This window comes from Orcinus orca, chromosome 3 (assembly GCF_937001465.1).
Source record: "Orcinus orca chromosome 3, mOrcOrc1.1, whole genome shotgun sequence".
NCBI lineage: Eukaryota > Metazoa > Chordata > Mammalia > Artiodactyla > Delphinidae > Orcinus > Orcinus orca.
In genome coordinates, this window is record NC_064561.1 from 121,309,865 (window position 1) to 121,326,540 (window position 16,676).

Here is a 16,676-nt window from a genome sequence, read left to right on the forward strand (position 1 = left end):
TTGTATCCTGCTACTTTACCAAATTCATTGATTAGCTCTAGTAGTTTTCTGGTAGCATCTTTAGGATTCTCTATGTATAGTATCATGTCATTTGCAAACAGTGACAATTTTACTGCTTTTCTGATTTGGATTGCTTTTATTTCTTTTTCTTCCCTGACTGCTGTGGCTAAAACTTCCAAAGCTATGTTGAATAATAGTGGTGACAGTGGACAGCCTTGTCTTGTTCCTGATCTTAGAGGAAATGGTTTCAATTTTTCACCATTGAGAATGATGTTGGCTGTGAGTTTGTCATATATGGCCTTTATTATGTTGAGGTAGGTTCACTCTATGCCCACTTTCTGGAGAGTTTTTATCATAAATGGGTGTTGAATTTTGTCAAAAGCTTTTTCTGCATCTATTATCATATTGTTTTTATCTTTCAATTTGTTAAGATGGTGTATCACATTGAATGACTTGTGTATACTGGAGAATCCTTGCATTCCTGGGATAAACCCCACTTGATCATGGTGTATGATCCTTTTAATGTGCTGTTGGATTCTGTTTGCTAGTATTTTGTTGAGGATTTTTGCATCTATGTTCATCAGTGATATTGGCCTGTAGTTTTCTTTTTTTGTGACATCTTTGTCTGGTTTTGGTATCAGGGTGATGGTGGCCTTGTAGAATGAGTTTGGGAGTGTTCCTCCCTCTGCTATATTCTGGAAGAGTTTGAGAAGGATAGGTGTTAGCTCTTCTCTAAATATTTGATAGAATTTGCCTGCGAAGCCCTCTGGTCCTGGGCTTTTGTTTGTTGGAAGATTTTTAATCACAGTTTAATTTCAGTGCTTGTGATTGGTCTGTTTATATTTTCTATTTCTTCCTGGCTCAGTCTCGGAAGCTTGTGCTTTCCTAAGAATTTGTCCATTTCTTCCAGGTTGTCCATTTTACTGGCATAGTGTTGTTTATAGTAATCTCTCAGGATCCTTTGTATTTCTGTAGTGTCAGTTGTTACTTCTCCTTCTTCATTTCTAATTCTGTTGATTTGAGACTTTTCCATTTTTTTCTTGATGAGTCTGGCTTATGGTTTATCAATTTTGTTTATCTTGTCAAAGAAACAGCTTTTAGTTTTATTGATCTTTGCTATTGTTTCCTTCATTTCTTTTTCATTTATATCTCATCTGATCTTTATATTTCTTTCCTTGTGCTAACTAAGATTTTGTTTGTTTGTTTTTGTTTTGTTCTTCTTTCTCTATTGCTTTAGGTGTAAGTTTAGGTTGTTTATTTGATATGTTTCTTGTTTCTTGAGGTAGGATTGTATTATTATAATCTTCCCTCTTAGAACTGCTTTTCCTGCATCCCATAGGTCTTGGGTCATTGTGTTTTTACTGTCATTTGTTTCTAGGTATTTTTTGATTTCCTTTGATTTCTTGAGTGATCTCTTGCTTATTTAGTAGCATATTGTTTAGCCTCCATGTGTTTGTATTTGTTACAGTTTTTTTCCTGTGATTGATATCTAGTCTCATTGCGTTGTGGTTGGAAAAGATACTTGATACAATTTCAATTTTCTTAAATTTACCAAGGCTTCATGGGTAAATTGACCCAAGATATGATCTATCCTGCAGAGTTGTCCATGTGTACTTGAGAAGAAAGTGCATTCTGTTGTTGTTGGATGGAATGGCCTTAAATATCAATTAATTCCACCTGGTCTAATGTGTTATTTAAAGCTTGTGTTTATTTATTTTCATTTTGGATGATCTGTCCATTGGTGAAAGTGGGGTGTTAAAGTCCCCTACTATTATTGTTACTGTTGATTTCCCCTTTTATGGCTGTTAGCATTTGCCTTATGTATTGAGGTGCTCCTATGTAGGCTGCATAAATATTTACAATTGTCATGTCTTCTTCTTGGATAGATCCCTTGATCATTATGTAGTGTCCTTCTTTGTCTCTTGTAATAGTCTTTATTTTAACATCTATTTTGTCTGATATGAGTATTGCTACTCCAGCTTTCGATTTCCATTTGCATGGAATATCTTTTTCCATCCCCTCACTTTCAGTCTGTATGTGTCCCTAGGTCTGAAATGGGTCTCTTGTAGACAGCATATATATGAGTCTTGTTTTTTTATCCATACAACCAGTCTGTATCCTTTGTTTGGAGCATTTAATCCATTTACATGTAAGGTAATGATCAATAGGTATGTTCTTATTACTATTTTCTTGTTTTTGGTTTGTTTTTGTAGGCCTTTTCCTTCTCTTGTGTTTCCTGCCTAGAGAAGTTCCTTTAGCATTTGTTTGTAAAGCTGGTTTGGTGGTGCTGAATTCTCTTAAGTTCTGCTTGTCTGTAAAGGTTTTACTTTCTTTGTTGAATCTGAATAAGATCCTTGTTGGGTAGAGTAATCTTGGTTATCGGATTTTCCCTTTCATCACTTTAAATATGTCCTGCCACTCCCTTCTGGCTTGCAGAGTTTCTGCTGAAAGATCAGCTGTTAACCTTATGGGGATTCCATTGTAAGTTATTTGTTGCTTTTCCCTTGCTGCTTTTAATATTTTTCTTTGTATTCAGTTTTTGATAGTTTAATATGTGTCTTGTCATGTTTTTCCTTAGATTTATCCTGTATGGTACTCTCTGTGCTTCCTGGACTTGATTGACTATTTTTTTCCCATGTTAGGGAAGTTTTTGACTATAATCTCTTCAAATATTTTGTCAGACCCTTTCTTTTTCTCTTCTTCTTCTGAGACCACTATAATTTGAATGTTGGTGCATTTAATGTTGTCTCAAAAGTCTCTGAGGCTATCCTAAATTCTGTTCATTCTTTTTTTTTTTTTATTCTGTTCTGCAGCAGTTATTTCCACTATTCTATCTTCCAGGTCGCTTATCTGTTCTTCTGCCTCAGTTATTCTGCTAATCACAGGTAAGACAAAAAGGAGTGTGCTTACTGCACCTTAAGTGGAAATTAAAGTCTGCACTCATTTTTATTTTTTAAGGGACTTGATGTTATTCCTTAATCAGGGAAATGGAATATTTGGGGAAATAAGCATGAGAGTAGTCAGATGTTTTATCATCTATCTTACAACTGTTGATATGAATATTATAAGTTGTGTCTAATATTATTAATTATAAATATTAGACATTGTTAAAATATTACCAATAGAGCACAAAAAAAATCAATCACAACCCAAACAGAGTATGAGCTTCAAAGACAGATTTTCTCATCCTTGAGTTTTCTTCTTTGCTTTGGTCATTGGAAACTACTATACCTCTACTTCATTTTGACTCAACCTTCACAACAAGTATACCTCAGAGCTTGAGTACAAAGCACAACAATCGTTAAAATGCATAAGACTACAGTAATTAGTGGCATGTTTTACACAAAGAAACAGTTCTATGTGCTGCTCCACCAGGGCAAGATGCAGCTACAAAGAGGCAGCAGAGAACTAACAAGGAATTCTTAAGCAAAGTTCTTCTCAGAACACAACTAATAGCCTCAGAAACCATGTGCATTAGATATATATTTAAAGGATTCTTCAGAAGGAATAGTGATTTACTTTTTGTTTTTAAAAAATGAGCTGATCCCAAGCAGGACGTCTATGATTTGGTTTAGGGTCAAAATTGTGCCAATATTCATCATTTTAAAAAGAGGAAAGATTAAAGTTCCAGGAAACATGAGAGGAACATAAAATGCATAAATCTATTTTTTCCCCTCTGATACCCAGAAATAACAAACAGGGCCAAACGTGAAGAAGGAAATATCTATAATGAAATCAGTGCAGCCATAATCCCATTGAATAGACTCTGAAGAATGTTTGTCAAATACAGTAAAATTGGGATAAAAAAACTGAAGGAGGATGCAGAAATTTGACATACATCTAGTCTTATCTCAAGGATACAGGTGTAGGGAGGGAGGGGAAAATATGGTGAGCCCTCTCAACAATGCTTACATTGGATATAGCTAGATTGAGGGTGTGGATAAACACAGCAGGGGTAGTAAGCACACACCTTCACACCAGCCTACAGTGAAGCATTTGAAGAATGACCTTTCAGCATATTATTAAAAACAAAACCTTCTTACTGAAGTATACTACACACACAAAATGAATTAAATAAACACACCCATGTAACTAGCATCATCTCAAGAAAGAATATTATCATCACTACAGAAGCCCCTATTGTCCTTTTCCATGGGAGCCCTTCTAACAACATATATTGGTTTTGTTTCTTTCTGTACTTGATATATATGTGTGTGTGTGTGTGTGTGTGTATATATATATATATATATATATATATATATATATATATATATATGATTTTGTCTGTCAGCCATGTCATTTTTATTTCCCCCTATCTGGTTTCCTAACCAGGGAGGAAGGTGAGGAGATGATGAAACTAGCTCTACCAGAACAAAGATGACTGTACAGAAATAGGTAAGACCAGACTTTCCAAACAAAGGGCTTGCGAGAGGCAGGACCTCACACTGTCCTGCACTCTGAAGTGAGATGGACATGAGAAATCTGGGATTGTTAGAATCCTCTCCCCGTTATGCCAAACTAGATAGACCCCAAACTAGATAGTGATGGAAGATGCAATAACTATGTGATTATATATTTGGAGACAGCATACCTGAAGTGGGTTGGCTGATTTCTTGCTGCCTAATGTCACTCCTCCCTGCCTGCCTGCCCGGAACATAATTGAATGATTGCATAAAGATTATAAGATGAAAACATAAAGAAAAAGGCAGAAGCATTATTACTTTTACTATATTGGGCAAAGAGCAGTTCTACATAGAATTGCCTCAATTCGAAGATAAAAAAAAATTGTATATGATCCATGCAAAAATAATTTTTATAATTAAGAAAAGGGTTATAACACAAAAAGATAAAAGCAGAATATACATCTGAAGAATTCCTCCAGATAATTTGATAAACTTTTAGGGGAAAATGTGTCCTATGCTGTCTTAGCATCTGAAAAAACAAAAGTAAAGAGAAGGGGATAGTAATGGAGGATAAGAAATAATAGATGAGGATACAGATTTGAACGTTATTATTAAATGAGTAACCATACAGAAAATGATAAAGAGTCAACATATGGTAACTGAGTTTTCTAAAGAAGATAACAGGGCATGAAACAAAAAAAAATATGCTCAAATATATAGAAGAAAAATTTTCCATGTGAAAGGAAAGCTAGAACATGCAGAATGAAAGGGATCAACATGTTTAAAAAAATAATAGAATATGGTCATTAATGAAACAAATTCTGGTTATACTGATGAACTTCAAGGATAAAGAAAAAATCATACAAGTATCTATGCACAGGAAAAATGTCATCCTAAAGGAAAATAAGACTGACTGCATATTCTTCTTCAGCAACATTAGATACCAAAAGGCAAGGATGCAAAGTCTATGGTGCTTGAATGAAACAATGAGATCCTAAAAAGCCAAGCTTCCATTCATTTATACGTGCAAAATAAACTATGTCCATATATGCAAGAATTCAGGAAATACAATAACCAATGAAACCTTTGTAAAAAATATTGTTAAACTATAATCTAACTAAGCTGCTGCATTACAATAAAGAACTCATAGAAAAGTTTTGGTATGAAAAAGCTGGAGATAAGCATTATTTTCACTTAAAGAAAGAGATAAATACAAACATACGTGGCAAGTGTAGATACCAAATAGACTATAATTTTTTTTTTTTTTTTTTGCGGTACGCAGGCCTCTCACTGTTGTGGCCTCTCCTGTTGCGGAGCACAGGCTCCGGACACGCAGGCTCAGGGTCCAGCCACTCCGCGGCATGTGGGATCTTCCCGGACCGGGGCACGAATCCGTGTCCCCTGCATCGGCAGGCGGACTCTCAACCACTGTGCCACGAGGGAAGCCCCTAGACTATGATTTTTATAATTCTTTGAAGAAAAGCTAAATACAATTGACCCTTGAACAATGCAAGGGTTATGGGCACTGTCACCCCAGGCAGTTGAAAATTCACATATAACTTTTGACTTCCCCAAAACTAAACTCCTCATAGCCTACTGTTGACTGGAAACCGTACTGATAAAATAAACAGCCAATTAGCACATATTCTGCATGGTATATGTATTATATACTGCATTCTTACAATAAAGTGAGCTACAGAAAAGAAAATGTTACTAAGAAAATCATAAGGAAGAGAAAATACATTTACAGTACTGTATTGTATTTATTGATACTATAAGTTTACATCTGCTTACAAGATGAGTCATCTGTCAGTACCTATATCAATATTGTCTTATATGATACAAAACACTATAGATGCTATATGTATTACTAACACTAGACATGAAAAATGAAAAGAAAATGTTAAAGAGAAATTCACATTTATTTACAGATGTAACAATCATGCATTGATAATGAGGAAGCAGCAATGTGATTATTTTATGGTAGCCTAGTGTAACTGATACAATTGCTTCACAGTAGCCTAGCCTATACACTAATGAATGATCATAAAATTTTTATGGCATACAGCTTACAATCATATTCATAATACAGTACTGGAAACACTGCTATATTAAAACAAACAAAAAAACAAACCACACACATACACTTCCTGTTTTTTTTTTTTCGGTACACGGGCCTCTCACTGTTGTGGCCTCTCCCGTTGTGGAGCACAGTCTCTGGACGCACAGGCTCAGCGGCCATGGCTCACGGGCCTAGCCACTCCGTGGCATGTGGGATCCTCCTGGAGCGGGGCACGAACCTGTGTCCCTGCATCGGCAGGCGGACTCTCAACCACTGCACCACCAGGGAAGCCCCACACTTACTTTTTTAAAGACCTAAACGTAAGACCTGAAGCCATACAAGTCCTAAAAGAGAACATAGGCAGAACACTCTTTGACATAAATAGTAGCAATATCTTTTTTTAGATCTGTCTCCTAACGCAAAAGAAACAAAAGCAAAAATAAACAAATGGGACCTAATTAAACTTAAAAACTTTTGCACAGCATAGGACACCATCGACAAAACGAAAAGACAACCTACTGATTGGAAGAAAATATTTGCAAATGATGCAGCCAATAAGGGGTTAATATCCAAAATACATAAACAGCTCATACAACTCAATATAAAAAAAAAAAACTAAAAAATGGGAAGAGGATCTGAATAGACATTTTTCCAAAGAAGATATACATATGGCCAACAGGGACATGAAAAGATGCTCAACATCGCTAATCATCAGAGAAATGCAAATCAAAACCACAATGAATGTCACTTCAAACCTAGTCAGAATTGCTATCATCAAAGTCTGCAAATAACAAGTGTTGGAAAGGAAGTGGAAAAAAGGGGGCCCTATATACTTTTGGTGGGAATGTAAATTGGTACAGCCACTATGGAAAACAGTAAGGCGTCTTCTCAAGAAACTAAAAATAGAACTACCATATGACCCAGTAACTCCACTCCTGGGAATATATCCAAAGAAAACGAAAACACTAATTCAAAAAGATACATGCACTCCAATGTTCATAACAGCATTATTTATAATAGCCAAGATATGGAAGCAAACTAAGTGTCCACCAACAGATGAATGGATAAAGAAGATGTGATATATATAAAAAATGGAATACTACGCAGCCATTAGAAAAAGAATGATATCCTGCCATTTGCAACAATGTGCATGGACCTAGAGGGTATTATGCTTAGTAAAATAAGTCACAGGAAGACAAATACTCTATGTTATCACTTGTATGTGGAATCTAAAAAATAAAACGAATGAATATAACAAAACAGACTCACAGATACAGGAACAAACTAGTGGCTACCAGTGGGGACAGGGAAGCGGGGAGGAACAAGATACGGGTAGGGGATTAAGTGATACAAACTACTATGTAAAAAACAAATAAGCAACAGGGATATATTGTACAGTACAGGGAAATAAAGCCATTATTCTGTAGTAACTTTACTTTTTGGCCACACCATGCAGCATGTGGGATCCTAGTTCCCTGACCACAGATCCAACCAATGTCCCCTACGTTGGAAGCACAGAAGCTCAACAACTGGACTGCCTGGGAAGTCCCTGTAATAACTTTAAATGGAGTATAATCTACAAAAACAACAAACCACTATGTTATATGCCTGAAACTAATACTGTAAATCAACTATAATTTTTTTAAAAAACCACTTACTTGTGATGATAGTCTGATATGCGGTTTCTTCAGTTACAAAAGAGAGGAATACTGTATGGTAATTTTTTTTGACAGCAAAGTTATAAAACAGTAAGAAAGCTAACACATTATTAATTTTATATTAAATATCACTCACCTTATGCCTATGGAAAGATAGGCTATCCGCTTCAATGCAAGTCTTGCACACGGTGTTCTACAACATGAATATTTAGGCAGTGAAGATGATCATGATGACACAAAAACATCTCATATAATTCTTGCCGTAGTTACTAGATTTCCACACAAAGATACACAAACATACACAACAGATAAGTTTATTAACTGCATGGCACAATGATTCCTTACTATTCATTAAGTGGAGGTGAGTCATCATAAAGGTCTTCATCCTTGTCATCTTCACATTGAGTAGGCTGAGGAGAGGAAGAAGAGGAGGGCTTTGTCTTGCTGTCTGAGGGGTGGCAGAGGTGGAAAAGGAGGCAGGAGAGGCAAGCGCATTCAGTGTAACTTCATGGAAACACACAGTAATCTGTCTGACTTTTTTGCTTTCTCATGCATCTAAAGAATGTTTCTATACAACACCAATCCTTTTTCCACCATTTGCTTTTGTTTCCGTGTCCATATCATAGAAGGGTCTGTGTCGTGAAAGAAGTCAAAAGCAGTCTTGTATAATCAAAACTCTTCTGCCAGATTGTCTAATGTCAATATGTTTTGTGGCGCTGCTTCCTCTACATCTTCTTCCTCATCATCTGGCACTGGTTTGGAAGCACCCATCTCCATCAGGTTGTCTTCTGTTCATTTCTCTAGTTTGCTGTCTACCAGCTCTTGAATTTTTCCAAGGTTCATATCTTGAAACACTTCACCCTCCATCTTTTTTTTTTTTTTTTTTTTTGCCATATCCACAATCTCTTTCATGATTTCCTTGACTGTCTTTGTTGTAAAACCTGTGAGGTCATGCAAACATCTGGACAGTTTTCTCCAGCAGGAATTTATTGCTTTGGGCTTCATGGCTTTCACAGCTTTTTCTATAACTATGATGGCATCTTCAATGGTGTAATCACTTCAGACTTTCATGATGTTTTCTGTATCTGGGTTCTCTTCCATAGCACTGACAATTCTTTCCATAGAGGACCATGCATAATGAGTCTTAAAGGTCCTTATGACCCCCTAATCTAGAGGCTGAGTTAGAGATGTGTTTGGGGGCAAGCAGATCACTTTGATGTCTTCAGTATTGAACTCATGGGGTTCTGGGTGGCCAAGGACATTTTCCAATATGAAAAGAACTTTAAAAGGCAGTCCTTTACTGGCAAGGTATTTCCTGACTTCAGGGACAGAGCATTGTTGGAATCAATCCAGAAAAAGTGTTCTGTTGTCCAGGTCTTCTTGTTGCACAACCAAAAGACTGACAGCTCTTGTTTGTCTTTGCCCATTAAGGTCCAGGGGTCAGCAGCTTTATAGGTAAGGGCAGTCTTGGTCATAAACCTGACTGTATTTTCACAAAACAGTAGTTAGCCTATCTCTTCCTGCCTTAAATCCTGCCGCACGCTCCTCTTCCTTACTAATAAGTGCTCTTGGTGGAATTTTTTTCCCCCAGAATAAGGCACTTTCATCTGCATTAAACACCTGTTCAGGCAGATATCATTTCTCCTTAATAATTTTCATAATGGCATCTGGGAACTTGTCTTCTGCCTCTTGGTCAACAGAAGCTGCTTCTCCTGTTACTTGACATTTTTTAAGCCAAACCTCTGTAACTACCAAATCAGCCCTTGCTGGTATTAAATTCTCCAGTTTTAGATCCTTTACATTCCTTTTGCTTTAACTTGGCATATAATGACTCCACTTTTTCTCAAATCATATTAGTCTATAGATATGCCTTTTTTGTAGCAATCCTGCACCCACATAAAAGCTGCATTTTCAATACGAGCTAAAAATGTATTTTGCAAAAAGTGCAAGGTTTTTGTGTCTTCTGGTGTAGCTGCACTAACGGCTTCATGAATTTCCTTTTCTTTTTTTTACAGTGTGTCTTACCCTGAACTCATTTATCTTGAAATGGCAGGTAACCACAGCTGCAGACCTCAATCTATAATATATACCAAGCAATTCAACTTTTTCTTGTAATGTCATGACTTTTCTCTGCTTCTTGTGAGCACTTCCAGTGTCACTAACAGCACTTTGTATGGTCCCATGGTGTTTTTCAAAGTTTGTGGTATTGCATTAAACAAGGTAAAAAACATGCAAGAACCACAAGAGATCACTTTTTACTGTGACACACAATTTACTGGAGAAACAAACTGCTCACACAGAGACGACTAGTGTCACACAGCATTTTAAGTGGATACTCACAACTCTTGAGCTCACTGCAACAGCTACAGGAGGTGGCTACAAAATTATTATAGTAGTATGTACTACAGTTAATTTTATGCAATTATGACTTAATACTGCATCTTTATGTTTGCTTACATTTCTCTCATCTGCAGATGGTGCCATATGGCCTGTGTTTGCATGTCTAAATTTTGGTAAATTTTAACTTTTTATAGTAGATTTGTGTACATTTTATGGTAATAAATGATAAAATAGACTAGTGTCTGCATATATTTTATACATGGATAACATCCCTTTTTCTTACTTTTTCAAATCTCTAGGCTACTTGATTTATAAGTTTTTTCAAATTGCCACAAATCTCCAAAAATTTTCCAATATATTTATTTAAAAACATCCTCATATAAATAGACCCACTCAGTTCAAACTGATATTTTCAGACCATGATGATAAAAACCCCTCAGAATTAATAACAAAAGCAGATGCTGCAGGTTGGCTCAATCAATATAACTTCAACTCATCTGTAGTATTTCCTCCTCTAGAAAAGAGCTGGAAGGCCAAAGACCAAAGGGATTTCTCCCATTCCCTTGAAGCTAAAGTTATGTATGGACTACCTTTCGCCAACAAGACATAGTTGTGTGAGACTTAGCAGAATTGACTTTGTAAAGTGAAGATCATATGCCTCCTCAGGCAGGTTTTGTCTTGGAATGTGGTTTCTCTGCAGCAGTTATAGTAGAACATCTGGTGTCTAGTAATTATCTTTTGTGAACTGCAAAGGAAAGGTATTGTCTGCAACTAAGAACTTGGCCAAAACAACCCCAACTACTTGATGATTTTAAAACTGTCTCAACTTTAGACCAAAGAAGAAATAAAAACTGCACTTATATCATGTTTGGAAATTAACTACAATGAAAATATCAAAATTTATGGGATTATACCTAAAGCTGTATTTAGAGGAAAATTCATAGCTGTAAAATGTTAACATACAAGTATCATTATTAAATATGAGGACTTTGGGGTCAACTGCCTTTGTTTGAATATTGACTCTTTAACTCAGTGCTCAGAACTCAGTTATGTATGATTACAGGCAAGTTACTTAGTTCCCCTCCAAGCCTGTATTTCCTTATTTGAAAAATGGAGATATTACCTCAGAGGTTGTTACAAAGGTTAAATAGGAAATATCTAAAGCACTCAGCTCAGTGCTTAGCATAATCACTCAAACAATATTAATTATCATCATAAGGAGTTAGAAAATGGATAAACCAGTCTCTTGCTAGAGGAAAACAAAGGGAGGGGAGAGTAAAAGGGGAGTTAGAAAACTTAAGAATTTTCTCAATGAAGGAAATTCCATATCTACCCTTCATTTGCTTTCAGTAGGCTCTAGGACTGTCACAACCCTATTCAAAGCAATGAAAGAATTCGGAACCTTGCCCCAGGAAAAAATCCTTGAGGATTTCTCATAGAAACAATTTGTGTTTGAATCTCCTGATTCTGGGTGAGAGAAGTTTTAAAACTATTTTAGAGGCTATCCAAAATTAGACTGAATTAAGTCTCCCCACGTATGTTCATAATACATTCAATGCCAGTATTGTGGGATTTCTAACTTGGGCCATTTAGTCATCTCTATCAGTCATACTCAAAACAACAAGCATGTCATTTGTAACAGTATTTGATATTTATCAGGCATGTTATAATTATAGAGCTCTTCCTTATGCATTTCTACTTGACCCTTAGAACAATCCTACGAATAAGCTAAGTGAGTCACTTGTTACTATACTGATTAAAATTTTACAGAGGAGAAAATCAAGTTCCAGAGATATTTTATATGACTTGTTTGAAGATACTAAATGGCAGGGCACAGAAATTTAGAACTCAGTTAGGAACCAAAAAGTACTAGACTCACTGTCATATTTTCCTTATATTTTTATCCAGAAGTATCTTTAGGCTGCCTGCTAGAGTCATGGGATTTGAGAGGGTTTTTATTTACTAAGGAGAGAACACACTCCTATTTGTATTTCATCAGGATTTCTTTCTATAACCCATTCAACAGAGATTTAATCCTAAATACCTTAAGAGTATAAGGATCTGCCATTATCATTAGTACATGTATTCCCACCAGTATCTAGTTTTATTCCGTTCCCGAAGAAATGTAAAAAGCTTTTCCATGTCATGCTATATACATTTCAACATTAACTCTGGATTCATCATTTAAAGATCTTAACTCTTCATGAACACACTAACATTTCATCAAGTTTATTGTGTAGTAATGAAAACACTTATGTTTCTCCATACCTACCAGATATTTTTAGTTATACATTTATTTATTTTAAATTTTATTTAATTTATTTTTTATACAGCAGGTTCTTATTAGTCATCTATTTTATACATATGTATTTGTTTATTTTTATTGAAGTATAGTTGATTTGCAATGTGGGATTAGTTTCTGATGTACAGCAAAGTGATTCAGTTCTATATATATATATAAAAAACACATATACATATGCATATATATATTCTTTTTCATATTCTTTTCCATTATGGTTTATTATAGGATATTATAGTTCCCTGTGCTATACAGTAGGACCTTGTTGTTTATTTTATATACAGTAGCTTATATCTGCTAATTCCAAACTCCTAATTTATCCCTCCCCCACCCCCTTTCCCCTTTGGTAACCATAAGTTTGTTTTCTATGTCTGTGAGTCTGTTTCTGTTTCTTAAATAAGTTCATTAGTATATTTTAGATTCCACATATAAATGATACCATATGGTATTTCTGATCAGATATTTTTATCTTTCCTTTAGTTATAGTCTCCTTTTCAATTTTAAGATGTTACTGAATCTATAAACAGATAGTGCAAAATGTTCTGTACTTCAGGTATTTCACTAATTCAGATGAGTCTGTCGGAATACTCCTCCAACCAGGCTGAACCAGTGAGGTTTTTTGTTTCTAGAAGGCTGATTTCCAGTGTATTCACATATTGCACAAACCTCCAGCACTTTCATGAAATCAGATCAATCACTTGTACTGGTGCCCAAAGTTGCTGCCAAGCTCATAGTAAAGTGAAGCTGGGTAAAGTGAAGCTGCCACTCTGGACAGAACTGACTAAGCAGAGTAGATGCTTGATCTTGGGGTTGCTACTCTCCAGGCCAACCAGCTGCTCATGTGGTGGCCCAAGACAAGCTACCCAACAGGAACAACCATGATAAACTGAACCAATCAAGTCTGCCTTCTTAGGGCATCTGAAGAAAAAAGGAAGTAAGAAAATGGTAGTGGGGGCAGAAACAGAGACCCCTGGAGAGAAGGTAGTAAGCATAAGTGACGGAAATGCAGAGGCCAGAAAACAGAGAGAAACAGAGTACAAAGTCAGTAATGGCAGAGGCAGCAAAAACAGAGAAAAGCTGATTCACTACAATGGTGGAACAGCTGCCATATAGGGAGAAAACAAACCCTGTTGCTGATGAAATAACTAAACAACAGAAATAGAACTGTATATGCTATATTCTGAAAATCATTCAAATTTCTCCTCTTCCATAAGCCCAAGTTAGGCTGCTGTTTCTCTTTTCCTTACTTTCAATGTATCCTCTAGTGTCTTTCTGTTCTTGCAACTTAAAATAGAATCTATCACTATTAACTAAGTTTGCAGTTATTCACTTAAACACAGATCAATGAATTTATGATAAATTGCTGTTCTGAAGGAATCATTTTAGTCGAAAAAATATCTTAACTGTGGTTAGACATTTACGTAACATTTTATTTCTTCTGTTTTGAGGCCAGTAGCTAAATTGAATATAGTAAGATGTCTTGCAATTGGCTACCTACACTCACCTGCTACTAATAAATGTAGTTTTTACATTTAAATAAGATGCCTTGAAGTCTCTGGTACTTTCCTCCGTAGAAAAGTTACATTTTCAACTTGCTCCTTCCTATAAATAAGGAATTGCATTTTCTCACTGCAAGAGAACACTAACTCAATAACTTTTTTATTCAAACCTCACTCAAGGTTTCTATCTGACATAGGAGTGATTGTTCTGGAGCTTCTAATACTGAAGGTTTGTTAAACCACTGCTGACCAGCATTAATTTACACAGGGACCTGTAAGCCTGTTGCTTACAAAGTGAGAGTTTATTTTTGGTTCCATCAACAACTCTTTTCTAAGGTCATCTTGTTTTTGTGCATACAGTGAAAGAATATTTTAGAACTTAGCTTGTGTACTAATAATATCAAAGCTACTGTTCACTAGAAAATTATAGTGCTCAAGGTCATGAAGCAGAGCTGATGCTTGGAAAGATTTTCATTATCTCCTTTCCTGATTATGCTCTACATTGGCTGGAATGTTACTTAGAATATAAAGTACCATTATATCAGAGAGCTTACGAACAGTTTGAGGCATCATGCATGCTCTTTATGGACACTCCTTTAAGTTTCATAACACAAAAATGCAACTTTATGTGTTTCTTTTGCCTAATATTCTGTTACAAAGAAATGCAAGGAGTTTGGAGAAATTAAAGGCCCACCGTTATTTGCAGAACTGACTTCTTATGAATAAGAATTTGAAGGCATTATGACCATGCTTCTCATAACTCAATTCTTTAACTATCTGCATCAAGATCACTTATGAGACTCATTTCAAAAATAAACTTTCCTCTTGGTACTTTCCACTCAATTTTGCTGTGAACCAAAAACTCCTCTAAAAATAAAGTCTATTTTAAAAAATGAATCTGGATACAGACCTTACACTTGTCACAAAAATTAACTCAGAATGGATCACAGACCTACATGTAAAATGCAAAACTATAAATCTCTTAAAGGATAACAGAGAAGATCTAGATGACCTTGGGTATGGCAATGACTGTTTAGGTATAACACCAAAGGCACGATCCATGAAAGAAATAGTTGATAAGCTGGATTTCATCAAAATTAAAAAAACTTCTCTCTGCAAAAGACACTGTCAAGAGAATGAGAAAACAAGCCATAGACTGGGAGAAAATACCCGCAAAAGACACATCTGATAAAGGACTGTTATTTAAAAAATACAAAGAATTCTTAAAATGCAACAATAAGAAAATGAACCTTGCAATTAAAAAAACAGGCAGAAGGCCTATACAGACAGCTTACCAAAGATATATTGATACATATGGCAAATAAGCATATGAAAAGATGCTTAGCATCGTATGTCACTAGGGAATTGCAAATTAAAATCACAATAAACCTACACACCTATTAGAATGGCCTAAGTCCAAAATACTGAGAACACCAAATGCTGGTGAGGATGTGGAACACCAGGAACTCTCCTTCATTGCTGGTGGGAATGCAAAACGGCACAGTCATTTCGGAAGAGAGTTTGGCAACTTTTTACAAAACTAAACTTACTCTTACCATACAACCCAGCAATCACACTCCTTGGTATTTACCCAAAACTGTGTCCGCACAAAAACTTGCACACAGATATTTATAGCAGCTTTATTCGTAATTACCAAAACTTGGAAGCAATTACAAGGTCCTTTGTAAGTTGAATGGATAAACTGTAATAAAAACAGACAATGAAATATTATTCAGTGCTAAAAATATGAGCTATCAAGCCATGAAAAGACATGGAGGAAACAAGCACATATTACTAGGTGAAAGGAGCCAATCTGAAAAGGCTACATACTGCATGATCCCAACTAAATGACAGAGGCAATGGAAAAGACAAAACTGTAAAACAAAGGTGGTAAAAAGAGCAGTGGTTACCAGGGGTTAGAGAAGAAAAAGGGATGAATAAGCAGTTAGAGGATTTTTAGGGCAGTGAAACTATTTTATATGATACTATAATGGTGGCTACATGCCACTAAACACTTGTCCAAATCCATATAATGTACAATGCCAAGAATGAACCCTAGTATATATACCACGGGCTTTGAGTGATAATGATGTGACAATGAAGGGTCATCGATTGTGACAAATGTACTGCTCTAGTGGGGGATGCTGACAGTGGTGGAGGCTGTGCTTGTGTGGGCAGAGGGTACACGGGAAGTCTCTGTAGTTTCTCCTCAATTCTGCTGTGAACCTAAAACTGCTCTAAAAAATAAAGTCTATCCAAAAAAAAAAAAGTTCCCTGGGTTCCATACCAGAGTTACTGAACCAGACAGAATCCTGGAGAAGTGTTATGATCCGAGGAATATGAGTTTTAGCAAATCTCTTTGGAGATAAGACGACTAATCATGTAGGGAGAAGTGAGAAAAGGAAAGGAGAGAGA